This window comes from Dicentrarchus labrax, unplaced genomic scaffold (assembly GCF_905237075.1).
Source record: "Dicentrarchus labrax unplaced genomic scaffold, dlabrax2021, whole genome shotgun sequence".
In the NCBI taxonomy this organism is placed as follows: Eukaryota; Metazoa; Chordata; class Actinopteri; family Moronidae; genus Dicentrarchus; species Dicentrarchus labrax.
The window spans coordinates 19,783,617-19,798,420 of record NW_026136720.1 but is presented as its reverse complement, the minus strand read 5'-3'; the positions used below and the strand labels follow the sequence as shown (position 1 = coordinate 19,798,420).

At 38.6% G+C, this 14,804-nt stretch overlaps 1 protein-coding gene across 4 annotated transcripts in view; it reads left to right on the top strand.

Annotated features, from left to right (window-relative positions):
• Positions 1-14,804, top strand: part of peak1 (pseudopodium-enriched atypical kinase 1) — a 100,912-nt gene that overhangs the window by 10,947 nt on the left and 75,161 nt on the right. For all 4 annotated transcript variants that reach the window (XM_051381451.1, XM_051381450.1, XM_051381449.1 and 1 more), the window contains exon 2: positions 9,368-9,477. The gene's annotated coding sequence lies outside the window, so the exon portion shown is untranslated. The remainder of the gene's footprint in view (positions 1-9,367; positions 9,478-14,804) is intronic.

Here is a 14,804-nt window from a genome sequence, read left to right as displayed (position 1 = left end):
CAGTCAAAATGTTGAAATCGTGTTTGTTTTCTTTACTGAAGAAGAACAGATGTAAATGGAAAATATATATACACGTGTATTTATTCTGGCATGCATATTTCTCCCGTGTGCCAGCACATCGTCTTCCCTCTGGGCGAGTGCCGGTGTAGAACACCTGCACCAACACGTGATGGGGGGGAAAATATCAGAGGGAACCCTTTTTATATGTTTGTTTCTTTTAGCGTCAAAGCAAGGTGGGGTGGAAAGAGCACACAAGAGAGGGACCAAAATAAGGAAGACGATACCATTTCTTTCACAGTGAAAGGTCCCCGTTTGTGTCATCATTTCTGTTTAATGTGCCATTGAAAATGTGTAATGGATTATGTTGCTGTGAAGTATAAAACATAGCAATCCAAGATGTTCCAAAGCACTTAAAGAGACAGTTCTTCTTACTCAGGGGCATTGTGAACTACTTTTCAGACTAGAATTTATTTATCAAAGGAAAGATGACAGACCCATTTGGGTGGCATTCATTTATCTAGGGGTGATTTTAGTATTGAATGCACTGATTTTCTTTCAAACCAGCAAGAAATAAGTTGTTTCTTAAATTGAAGGTCTTTTGAAGTGATTCATACTGGCATTATATCATTAATAATACATCTTGAATATTATTATTATATAATATTATTTATGTAAATGCATGCCCTTCCTATACAAGGACACTGCTCCTTTATATTAAATAAATTTCCAAAGTTAAGAAAATAATGATTCAGCCTAAGTTAGTACACTGTTGTAAGGAAGTTGAAATTCGTTAATTAATTTAGCCCTCTCTCTCTCTGTCTCTCTCTCTCTCTCTCTCTCTCTCTCTCTCTCTCTCTCTCTCTCAATTTTAATGTATGCGCTTTATCAGAGTGCTTATATTACAGACAGATATGAACCGTTATAAAAAAAAACAATGATCATAAATGTGTGAATGTGTACATATTTGTACAATCACAAATATGACATTAATAAGAAAACTAACAACAAATAAATAACAATTTCAGTTTCAACATGAAACAGAAGTATTTGGTGTAGTTTCACAGGATGTCCCTCAGGTTGTGGCAAGAGTTCACATATTTAGCTGCCAATGTACAGCAATTTGTTTTCACCTATATTTAGATATTTGAGTTTGTCCTTTTCAGGTTGTTATTCAAATTCTGGATATTTGTGTAGACTTTTGGCGAAGAATATAATTTCTGCATGTTCGCTTCAGTGTAGCAAAAAAATGTGTCTCTGTCTCCACTTCTTTTCTGTGTGCACCGTGTACACAGCCTGTCCTCCCTGGGCACCTGTCTGTGATGACCAGTCTCCAGGGCCAGGCTGTGTCTGTGGGCCGTGCTGAGGCTCTGTAGGGTTGGTAGAGGTTAGGGAAGTCCCTGGACTAGTTAGCAGAGGGGAACCTTTCCTGTTCATCTCTTGCTACTTCAGGGCTTTCTGGAGGAGTGTATGAGGGTCACTTGTTTTTAAATAAAATTTGATGGCTCTTTTTTTTTTTTTTTTTTTTTTTAATTTGGAGGGGTATTGGCGTTTTTTCATTCATAGCCATGGTGAAGCTATCTGTGGTGTTGATATTTAGCCCTAAAAATGTGTAATTTTTGTGTGTTGTAGTTCAGTTGTGTCCAAATAGAATTTAAAGTTGTGATCCTGATACCCAGACCTTTTTTGAAATATCATGTTTGTCTTTTATTAGTTCACTGCCGGGGCCCGGGTCATCAGATGGTTAGATCATCTGCATATAGTGTTGTAGGGTGATACCAGGTGCTGAAGATTGAGCTAGTGTTTTAGCTAAATCATTAATATAAATGTTGAAAAGAGTAGGGGACAAGCTGGATTTGATTAAATCATGTTTTACCACCGACACTCATTTCGATTAGTTTGTAGAAAAGCCTGTCACACCAAGTTGAGTGGAATGCTCTTTTGAAATCTACTAACGTGAAGATTTTGCTTTTGTTGTGGTTTATTTGTTTGTCAATTAGCGTGTGGAGGGTAAAGATGTGTTCTTGTGCGGTGCGGAAATTTGGGAGAAATCCAATATGACTTTACTCAGGATGTTGTGTTCATCAGTGAAGCGCTTTAGTCTGCTGTTTATAATGCTGCTGAACAGTTTTCCTACATTACCTTCAACACCCATTCCTCTATAGCATTTGACATCTCGTTTTTTCTCTCTCTCTCTCTCTCTCTCTCTCTCTCTCTAATATATATATATATATATATATATATATATATTCACCAGGGCACCCTCCTTTTAATTAAAAGCTATCTCTTATGCACATGCGCTCATGAGTCCCCTATTACATCTCAGTTAGTTAAGCAAGACATGTTAATTTACTTTTACATTATAAGCAAAAATTAGGCTTGGAGTGGAAGCATGACAGAAAGCAGGACATGCATATTAATCAGGCTGACTTTCTTCATAAAGGGCTTTAATTAAACATGTTTGTCACAGTCATCTTATACAACAGCGGAGGACATAAATACTAATAACAAATAGAGCAAACATAAAATGAGGTCAGCACTTGTGTGACTTACAGTATGTATTAAATGTATTTATGTGAACTGACTTCATACTGAACACTAACACGTGAAGAATTGCCATCTTTTAGTCCCTTCTTCTTTATTTTAATCAAATGCAAAACTGCCCTCCTCAAGAACATAACCATAGTAGTTACTGAATGCAGTGATTGACATTCAGCCAAAATAAAAGTGTCAGTTAGCTGTCATTGCATAATACAAGGGTTTCCAACCAGCACAAAGCAGAGAGGAAAGTAAAACATACTTTAGTGTTTAATTGCTAAGCAGTGGGCTGTTCTGTTTGTATTCAGCATTCCTATGCAGTGCAAATTTCAAAGGGACTGTATGCTTGATTTTACTCAACACTGTGTTTGGTTTGCTGAATTTCCTGGGTTGACACCTGATGGATTCTTTTGTTCAACTCAAACAGGCAGCTATCTGCAACAAGACACTTCTTTTCATCCACAGGGTTTAGCTGTCATAGTGATTCCATGTGCTGTGTCCCTTCATGCTTTGATGACTGTGCTATATAAATTCACACACATGCCCACCTCCTGTGAGTGATTGAATATTATTATGCTCATTTTCAGGTTCATACTTGAATTTGGAGGGTCTACTATAATAGGTTTACATGCTTTAATTTTTGTCATACTGGACATTGCTGCAGCACCCCTCTCACCTTCTGTCTGACACACTCCATTTGATCCCCAGCCCCTCCCCCCTTCCTGAGTAGCTTAGTCTGCTCCGATTGGTCAGCCGCCCACCATGTTTCTGCAGCAACTTAGCTCAACTGAACTTAACTACTGGATGCAAATCAAAGATAAAACCCCTTGCCAAGCAAATTCATTTCTGCAGTGTGACCGGTTCTTTCTCACACATACCCTTATCGTTACCTTAAGGGCATTTATATATCAAGTGAATTTACATACAGCAGCAACACACACACAGGACAACAACAAAGCTAACGGTAGCTGAGCTGACACAAGCTGAGCTAATGCTAGCATTTGCAGTATAAAGTTGCACAAAAAGCAACACGAACAGTTACTGGCATCCAACCTACTGCTCTCATTATTTAGTTGGCTTGAAGGTGAGGCTTAATGTTCACACGGTTTCTATTTAGTTTCCCTCAATATTACAACATTAGTCCAACATCACCCCTGCCTGCTTACCCCTGCGCAGCATGCTGACATCCAGTTGAACAGACTAACCTACAAAATAAACAGGAAAACAACATAAACCTACAGCTTGAGCTTGAACTGTTACCGGCTCTCATTGATAAAGCAGTCTGTAGTATATGTAGTAAAATGCACAAACACACTCCAGTTTTTCTGTTGTTGTGAGGACATTTCTGTACCATTTCCTCAGATGATGGAGGACACCAGATTTTATGCTGATCTGTGCAGCCAACTACAGAGCAGTTCCCGTTATCTCTTTGCTTTGTACTAGTTCATGTTGCTAAGTATTTTTATTTTTTTTTGCCACATTTCCATCAAAAATAACTTCCTCAGATGAAATCACATCTTTATGTTACCTGAATCATGTTAGTGAGGAAAAGACATTGGTGAGGACAGTGGACAGTGAGGTAGATTTACTAGGTTTCAGTGGGCGGTACTAGCCTGTCACCTAGCCTATAAGTAGTGCTGTGTTTCTCTGATGTCATAGGGAAACGGAAGAAACGGCTGAATACAAATTAGGTGTGTCCGGCAGTGCAGGACCCGTGTTTCCTGTGGGAGACAGTAACTCCCTTTTGACTTTGGGTTTTGTCACTTTTCAGATGTTTTACATGCACCAAAAATCTATGTAACACACTAAAGCAAAGGGAGAACCCCAAAAAGCATAATATGGCCTCTTTAACTTGTCAGTCAAACGTTTGTGGGGAATAGAAAATTATAGACCCACAGTTCTCAACATGCTGTATAGATGTAAACATGTAGGAGCTTAAAACCAGTAGCTCAGAGGGTAGTGAATAACATGTAACACAAGTCTCCAGCTAGATTTACAGTAAAATCAAATGCACTTTGTGACCTACTTGTACACCACCATACCAGTGTTTATTTTTGTAAATATTATATATTTAATCCTAAAATCCTGAATCTGAAAAACAGGGCACTCTTATTAGCAGAAACCCTCTTTTTTTTTTTTATTGGCTATATCAGGTGATGGCATTATCTGTTGTACTGTATTGACAGCACCAAATAGGACTTCTGTTAAGCTACTAAGGCTAGTTCCATCATGTCTAGAGTTTGTTGGGGGGAAAAATTTTTTTTTTTTTTTTTTTTTTTTTTTTTTTTTTTAATATTTTTTATAATTTGTTTTTTTTTTATGTTTTTTTTTTTATTTTTGTGTTTTCTTTTTTTTCTAATAATTTTTTTTTTTATCTTGGGTTTTTTTTTTTTTTTTTTTTTTGCGCTTTTTTTTTGGGGGGTGGGGGTTTTTTGAGTTTTTTTTTTTTTTTTTTTGGAGTTTTTAAAAAAATTGTTTTTGGTTTTTTTTTTTTTAACAAAAAAATATTTAGGTTTTTAAACGAAAAGATCTATAGGGCCCACCTCTAGTCTCGAAATAATTTGCATTACTGCATGCTTGATATGGGTGTTTCACAGGCCCAAGACAGCTTGTACTGGGGTTCCCTGCAAAACATCAGTTCTAAAGCTGAATGAAACACTTTGCTGAAACAAATGAGTCTTTTGCTGCCACTATAGTGATTGTAAATTGAGACACAGCGCTTGGAAGAGGGAGATTATCTTTACGATTATCTGTACAACAGCCTGTAGTGTGAATTCTATGCATACTCCATATGCTGACTACATCCCGCCTCAGGGTAGCAATAAAACTGCAACATTGTGCCCCTGCACAAGTTAATAGGCTACCCCAGGGAGTGCGATCTTGATCCTGAGTGATGTCTCTAAGCCTCCCTATTGAGTTTACATCACTCCATGTTTTATCTGGCTTGCTGCAAGTGGAGACAGTTTTAATGGCCAGTCTCTGTTTTTCTGTCTAAACCAGTTCTGTGTTTTCTTTGCGTCAAGTCTAGAGCTTGGTGAGTCTGACAATCTGTAATTAGTGCCAACCATAAACAACCGGAATCCCACTGAGCACTGCCATGGGTGGCTGCCCTCACCACGACAATCTGGAGTTCCCTTTTGTCCTCAGATGTGTCTGATGTAGAGCCAGCTGCCTGCCCTGGGAGTTAAACAGTGGGCCCACCGTATGGAGACAGAGGGGAAGAGAAAGTTGGGGAGTTGAGAGAAGAAACATGGATGGAGGAAATAAATATTAATACTACTGAAAGTAGAAATGGGAAGAGGACCATGCCTTGTAATGATAAAAGAGGGTCTTGTAAGTAACTTGTATCCAGGAGATGTCAGAGTCCTTTCCTGTCCTCCTGCAGAATCATATTTAAATATAGAGTCGGATGCCATCTAAATGTGATGGAAGTCCTCGGCTCTTGGATCAGTACAGATGCCTTTTCTGTCCTGGCTCCAAGATGCACAATAATGACATCATGGCTTATGTACTACAGGGCAGCACTCCATCCCCAACCTCATTTGTCTAGTTTGACTTGCATGCTTGTTATTTCACAAATATTATAACCACTCAGACACTTGTCACAGCCTGCCCAGACTGCATTTTCCTCAAGACGTTAGAGTCATGACATAATCCTCTTTTTTTAATATATATATATATATTTGTTTGGGGCTTTTCATGCCTTTATTTGGATAGTGACAGCTTTAAGACAGAATGGGGGGGAGGATGAAAGCAGCAAATGGAGGCGGGTTTGAGTCGACCTAAAATTTATATCACAGTATGTAGTAGTTTTTTGTTTGTTTGTTTTTCGTACCGGCGGTGGTATTATATCAGGGTATCAGGCATACAAAACATGGTTCTATCGCCTTTCACTATACATTCACCTGGTCTGTGCATATTATAATATTCAGAATGTAAAAAATGCTAAAATAAGACGCCAAATATACTTGGGCGGCCATTAAAATACCTGAGCGGCCCATCCAAGAAAGTCTATGTGTGGAGAAACACTGAATTTGAGCAAAGGCATTACATCTAGAGGAAAACTTGCCAGATCTTTCTTTGCAGCCTCGAAAATCTCTAAAACCTTTTTTCCTTTTTATATGGAATGACCAACTTTCCAGGCGCTCCTAAAGGTCATGGTGAACTCTTGGTTATTGTCGTCTTGGGAACGGGGTCTTGGCCTGAAGACATGCTCCGTGGACCGTTGAAAACAGTCGTCCGCCCTCCTGTGGCCTCCCAGCCCACTTAGTGTGCACACACAACCGGTATGCACATGGCTAAGATGAGGAGAAAGGAAAAGGAAATACGTTTTTATCAATATTAAGTAGCGCACTGTTCCTTTCTGGTTGTGTAGAATTTTTGTGTTGTTTTTGCCACAAAGATGAAACAAAAGTGGATCGCCAAAAAGGAGGAACTTCTATATATTAGGCAGTCGCCTTTCAGTTTAACAGCAACTTTAACAGCATCCTCCTGACAGTTCTCTCCTATAGCTTTACACTATTTTTCTTTATATCAGATTTTTTTATTTTTTTATCACAGTTTGTCATGAATGAACAGAATTCTAATAAGTCAGTGTCTTTGAAACTTTTTTTGATTTACATGTTTCCAGCCAAGTACATCAATGTAATGTCATATGTGGTTTGAGGCTTAGTCTTTGATTCAGGTTCTGTTGAGCTTGGCATGTTTCCTTCCCATAGGGAACTCTTACCATGAGTTGAAGATCAAAGGCCCAGTGCATATGCATTTAGTCCAAGGCTCAGATCTTGACTTTTAAAATCTTGCTCTCTCAAAGTATCCTGGCAAATCGACTTAGACTCTCGGTTTTGGTCTCAGAGTGATCATTTCCCAAACTTTATGCTTGAAAGTTGTTCATCATGGGATCATAATAGCAGCTTGTAAATCAAGATTGCCATTATGATACAGGCACAGCTCAACGAGTGGGTGCAAACTGCAGTAGTCCTGTTGTGATGCAATAAAACACTTTGTATCACAGTAGCAATAGCCTGGTTTGGTCCGCTCCGTATCAGTGCTGATTACCATTGCTTAACTGCCATAAAGGGACATATGGAGTTGTTTAGTTATCTGCCTACGTAGAAATACTGTAATGCACTGCCAAGTAGAGCCAGAGGAAGGAAGTGGCCATGGCTAATACAAGGAACAAAAGTAACCCCAAAAGAGAATTGGCCTGACTCATATTTAGTAGGCTTATTAGACTGCAGGTCTTTCTCTCATTAGGATGTATGGTTTCTTAAACTCCTGTTTTCTCTTGTACTATATTTTTGTCACTCTGTGTGTGTTTGCCATATACTAGGGTTGGGTACCCTTATAACAAAATGTAATTTCAGTTGTGAAAAATAACTCCAAACTTCTCTCACAACTGCTTGCATACTGTAATATTCCTGTATCCCTGTGGCTAACACTAGCAAAACTGTAAGCTAACCTTAACCTAGAGTGAAAAACGCACCGTTATCTTCAACAACAACTTATCCGTAATGTGGCACTGATTTATTTATCGTGAATCAGCACGATGTAATTCAGTCTGTACCCTTAAAAGTACTCTTTTAACAAGGCACTAGTGCCAAGCCTCTTGTTTCAATACATTATCATACCTAAATATGATTGAGATATTATACATACACATTACAATAAGTTGGTTTGATTTTTGAAGCCAAATTGCAAAGAAAAGACATTCACAAAATGAACGTGTACTCACCCAAATATTTCCATGTGCAAAACAACCACACCTGCACGTGTTCACACAAACATCAAGTTCTCTTCCCCCTTTCCTCTCCCAGCTGGCAGCCAATATTAGTGTTGGATTATACATTAAAGCCTCAGTCATGTTTAGCAAGTGGACCCTCTTAAAACAGAAAATAAAAAGGCTTTCAGTGTAAACAGACTCCCCACCTCTAAACCCTTGGCTCTAGAAGTGTAGAGCCACTAGCTGTGCTCAACACTAACAATTCCTTATATAGCGTGGTTTCTTTCCTGAGCATACGACAGTGTTAAGAGTGCAAAACCAGAATGCCATGCCTGCAGGGAGGAATTGAGGGCACGGGAGTGGTTGTGCAGACGGAGTTTGAAATGGTTTGTTAGTCAGCTGGCATTATTAATGCACAGTTGCTTTTTGGCTGGGTGAAGATTATTACACATCAAGAGGATGCTGTGTTTTCTGTCAAGCTCATTCTCAGCTTGAGGCCAACTTTTATGTCTTACCGGTTGACCTGTTATTATATACTTTCAAGAAAAAGTGAGATCATTTTCGTGTTGAATAGAGAAAGCTCTCTTTCTTTTCCCACTTTTTGCCTTGGTCACAGATTATTTGCAGATTATGTTGCTGTTAGTTACAAAGCAGGCTAGTTGTGTATCATATTGAGTTCTGCCAGCTTGACCAATCTCAGCATGATTCAAACCAACAGGCCAGGACAGTTTTCTTTTTATATAAAGATAACTGGGCAGCTCACTCTCCAGGGTTCAACATACCTCCACCTCACTCGTCTCTTAATCCAATTCCTTTTACCTGTGGAAGCCAATCTTGTGCCATTTCTCCTACAAATATCACAGCTATATCTGCTGTTCATGTATGTCAGTTTTACACTGTAGTAACATCTAAACATGTAGCTCTATAAATTGTTCTGTGCTCCTCTTGATGTAAATGTGAATATGCAGTTAATGTCATTTTGTCATTTCTAAACAAAAAAATCTATTTTAATTAGCTTGTGTCTGCATCTTCTCAGGAGTACGAGCTCAGCAGGAGCACTTGATGGTGACATTAAGCTGACATCTGCCCTCTTGCCTCCCTTGTCTGCAGGAAAATTGGCTGTACCCCGAGGATGCCCTGTGGCTTTGTCTGAATCAGCAAGTTCTAGTGCTTTCAGACCTATAATACTCAAGACAACAGGGAGCCGTATAGCCCGGCAGGTAAGCAAAGTCAAAATTTCTGTTTCCTGTTATTATCTGCAGGAGGGCTGCACAATTAATCACATTAAAATTGCTGCTTCATTTCATACCATTATGCACTCTCTTTGTACACAGTATTTCTGTCGGTTTTTAATTTGCAGGGAGATGTGTTGCGTTAAACACTTCTTCTCTCTATTGTAAATTTAAAAAAATGACTAGTGTTTTATACCACTTTATGTGCTATGGGAGTTTTTCCATTTCTTCTTCTTTAAGAGCTTGGGCTGGGTTGGGAGCCTGTAAATGCCATTGAGACATGTGTAATATTGGGTTGTACAAATAAACTGCAGTACCACAGGGTAACATAACATCACAGATTTAAAGTACACAACCATGTGCAGGAAGGCACAGAAAATTCATGACTGATAAATCGACGTCTTCAATCTGTCTCTTCACAGAAAGGCTGATTTTGATGTGTGACCGTTTTGACTTGCATTATTTGAAGTAAACATAGTCTGTTATGCACAGGGTTAGTCATCCTTGCACTTGGAGACCAGGTGGCCATATTGTTTCAGTTTCTGCCCTTGCTGTCTAGGCTCATGTTTGTTAGCTCTTTGCTTTTCTGCCTCCCCCTCTATAAATCTTCCTTTCTGTGACCGCTGTTCCCGTGCTTTGGCACAGAAGAACTACAAAGCAGTCACATTTGTCAAACTGCTCAGCCTCACCCTGTTAACTTGGCTGTTGTGGAGGATGTGTGTCTGTTTGTAACTTAGTAAAGGACTATCCCAAACACATTTGTATTTGAGTAAAGTCTCTCCTTCCCAGCTCATACTGAGAACTCTAAAATGCAATGTGTTGTTATAGTATCCATGGCCAAGGGGAAGAAGAACTCAAAAACATGTCTATGTTTATCCCAGTACCACATTGATAAGATATGTCCTTTTGAGTGTAATACTGTACATTGAAAGCATTTATTATTTATGATTCTATTTTTATTTAGCTGTCTACTTTAAATGTTGGAGTTTAATACAAGCCTAGTTCAAATGATTCAATTGATATGGAATGGTTCTTTTTAGTGTACACCTAATCTTGTCATGCTGGGAAATGATTTCATCCTTTCTGACTTCACGACCAAGGTATTTCAAAATTGTAGCTTAACGTCACCTACAAAGCTCCGCAGCTATTTCTGGCCATGTTTTGTTTTTGTTCTGTTTTGGTAGTTATTACCACCTCTAGTTTGATGACTTGAGACTGCTATGTTGTGTTTCTCTCAGTTAATGCCAAAGTGGCTGTCATTGCTGTTCTATTTCACATTAACAAAACATATTTTCCATTCTTTTTTCCCCTCCTCCCCCTGACACAATGTTTTGTCTGTTGTTGTGTCTTGCAAACAAACTGGGCTTTTGTTGCTACAAGAAAAAAAGTTTCAGTGGTAGATGTCAGTGGGGTTTTTCTTTATTTTTGGTACTGAAAATGTTGAGCATCTCCAATAAATATATATAGTTAACTATATGTATCTATGTATATACACTTTGGATACAGATATAAATGCGTTTTAGGGGGTTTAAGGTTTAAGTTTAGATTTGAATGCACAATTTTGTTTTCAGTCCAGGTACAACTAATAGGACATGCTGACTAGCTAGGGGCAGCAGCTAGCATATGCAGTTAGCATATGCAACAGTAAGAGTCACCGGTAAGTGACTCCCTGTGTAACAAGAAAAACAGTCTGTGTTGCAACAATCCTCTAATACTTTCATCCAGTGATGAGGCACAGGTCCCAAAATGGATATTGACATTGATTTTGTTTTTCTGCAACTATCCGACTAATGAAAAGTGTGTCGACTGAGACTTTTCTCATCGACTGACTTTAAGTCTTAAACTTTAAGATAAGGTCTCCTATTAGGGGGCTGCCATAGAAAAGAGTATCTTTCATTAACCGATATCAAAGTCAAGATATCTGTATTAGTACCAGTATTGTTTTAAAGTTTTGAACGATAACCAGCCCTAAGGGTATCAGGGTACTGTGATCCAACTATTGTGGCAATGTCACTGCACTGTGAGGTCCCTCAGGATTCCAAGGTCAAAGTATTGCCATAGCAAAATCCCACATTCGTCTCTCGATGGACTTTGAAATGGCTTGAGCATTACTGAACTTGCCAACTCCAGTCCAGACCGGCCACCACATATTGCTCTGCGCCATCTAGTTCCATGGAGGATCTTTAGGGGGGAGATGATTTGAGTGGGTTGTTTATGACAAAATTATCTTCTAAATGCTGATTTACTGATAGTGAGGACATTAACTTGAATGTGCTCAAGAGGATGCGAGAATGTGGCTTCCACATTGCTTCTTGATTTCCTCTGGGGAACTTCATTACAGTGTTTGGGGGTGGGGGGGTGGGGGGAGTGGGAGTGTCCACATATGATATATGATAGCAGCAGTGCTAAAGTCAGAGATATATTACAGTTGCCAAAGTCAACATGTGTGCTAGAGTGCAACAGCATTTATTGACATTCTTTAGTAGAGATTGCATAGAAAAAAAGAATCTACCAACAAAGGATTCATTTGCTAGAAGTATCAGGCTGCTTCTGGTGATTGCTGTCAGTACTTGGAAAGTACCACAAGCATCTTCAATCTTCCACCATTCTGTATAGACATGTACTATAAACTGTTGTTGGCTTGATTTGGCTACTGAAGGGAATGCAAATCAATTGCTGGGGACATCAGCGTTCTACTCCAAAGCAAATTAGCATAGTTTGCATGACTGAATAAGATTGAACCAGTGAGATTGTTAAATTGAGAACCTGATAGAATTGCTTTTGGTATTCCATTATGATTTTACAAGGATTTAATATATTTTTAGTTTCGATTCAGATCTTCGTATATATGTAAAATTATTAATGGAAAATTGCACATACACTTCAACAGCAGAATTCCCAATCAGCAGAGCTAAAACATTATACAACTGATTTTCATTCCGTCCTGCTGCTACACTCTCCTCTCTTTCCTACATCTCCGACAGCTTTGTGTGTACAAATGCAGACGCAGTAAAAAACTAAACACTAAATGAACGCTCAAGTCAAGGCCCATCAACTCCCCTTGTTTTGAGCTAATCCCTTGATTACGATTGTCAGAGCAAATGCAGAGTAAACACTTAGCTGTAACCTCAGCTCTTTTTGGGTACAATTTTCTCATTTTGCGAGTAAGTATTAAAACACATGGTGTTTTAATGAAAATACAAAGTTATAGGAGGAACAGATTATGTCAAATAATTAGTCTAATATAGCTTTCATCATTCACTATGAACTTTTTATTTAAAAGACAATATCTTTTATTTCCCCAAGCAGATGACAGCCTGCCTTCTGTGGCTGTGGCACAAACATGAACATAACCCTAACATAATCCTGGTTTTCTGGGCTCCCACACATTCCGATTTCTCTCCATGCTTGCAGAGCTACTGTAGGTTAGGTTTATTCCCACTGCGTTGAGATCATTGATTGATTCTCAACATCTGAAATAGAGTTGTTAACGTGGTCAAGGACCATTTTTGTAGGTGGCTTCTTTTGAAAATGGAATTGTGTGTAATTGACATGTTTTATGGTTCAAATTGTAGACCATCAGTGTTGACCACCAAGTAGTATTGCTATGGGTCTGTTTAAGAAAAGGACATTTAGAGTTGATTTAAGTATAGTTTAGGACAATGGAGCACAGGTGTATTAAAATACAGTTCTTGTAATGGCCTCTAGCTGCTTCCAAAAAATGTCAACCCCCATATTCTCATGTTTCCACAAAAAGCCCGACTGAAGAGGTAATATAATTTCTTCTCATGCATATTTTTTCAGTGGTTCAAATGAGGATTGTGTCATTAAAAAGATATTAAAGCTTGAAGAGGGATATGTGTTTGATTAACTGCAGATTGCATGTCCCCCCTCACTTCTACCCAGGCCTTCTCCTGCCAAAGTTAAAATCTCCCGTTTTATGGTGCTTTAATTACTTTGTATACTGTATGTTTTCTTGCTTAGTTCTGTGTTTTTTAATGGACATACTTAATGTTGAACTTGTTGTGTACTGTCTTGTCTATTTGTTGAGTTTTTATGTATTTTGAAAGCCCAACTAGGGACGGGCATTGACAATTAGCTTAGGCTATAAATGCTGTGGTGTGTGGCATTTGTTTATGCTACATACTTGTCCTGTCCCTACACAGATAAACAATAAATAAAATTAAACACATTCTGCATTATTTATTATAATTTAGCAGCACAATACAGTTGCATCCTGTTCTTAGTTTGAAAGTCACTTAAATAAACAAGATTATCATGTCTAATGTGTTACCCGCATCTGCAGGAAGACCGAAGACATTAAGATCGTATCAGTATCAGCTGATGCGAGTGGTAGAATATCAGATTTGCTTCGCAGTAATTCATTTGTTCACTTCTAGTTTTACCAGACAGTTATGTTCTGTTTAGGTGCATGTGGTTTTTCTATAAACACGAAATGTAGCATTTAGTCCCCTTGGAGTTTCTGGCCACTCTCAAAGTCTGTGTGTATCGAATGCCAGTATATATGTATAGATCCATCAAGATTACACACTGTTGACTCATGAAAGCTCTTTAAGTTACTCTGCTTATTGATTGCTGCATTTTCCCGCTGTGATTGTCCTTCATAAATGGATTAGGATGTGCCCTGTGCTTTCTGCCTCTGGAGTTACCACTTTAACAATGCTCACTAAAAGTGCCCTTGCTGTCTTGCCCCAACAGTAAACAATGTAAAGTTTTCCCATTAGGACCCCATTGATAAGGTTTAAATCAATTAAGCCATAGAATGTGTCTAACTTCCAGGAAATGTAGTGTGAAAGTGGAAAAACATATACCTTGGATAGTGTTCTGTCCTTGAAGCTAATCATGTCAATGCACCCAAGGTCAGTGGAGATCAATAAAAGAGTGGGTGTCTGCTACATGTATTCCCATCACACGCATGCTTTGCCTAGCTCTGTCTCTTCCAATCCCTGACTTTCCCTTAAGGCTTCCACTAAGTGGGCTGTGGAAACCAGCAGCTGTTGGAGTTCCCATCAGAGCACCTCAGAGAGCAAAAGTGGAATTCATGAAGGGAGTCAGAGAAGTCTGAAACATCAATATCAAATGATCTATGGGTCAGCTCTCTGCTCCATTTCTTTAATCATTAGTCTGAGGGGTAACAAATGTCACCAACACCAGTTCACTGCAATTACAGATTTTGTTATTGACATTTTATATATTCTTTATATGCTCAGCACCTGATGGCAAAATGCCAATTCTTGTTGGAGATATACATTTAATTTCCATTCCTTTAATGAATTAAGTTAAATTTTTTTAAG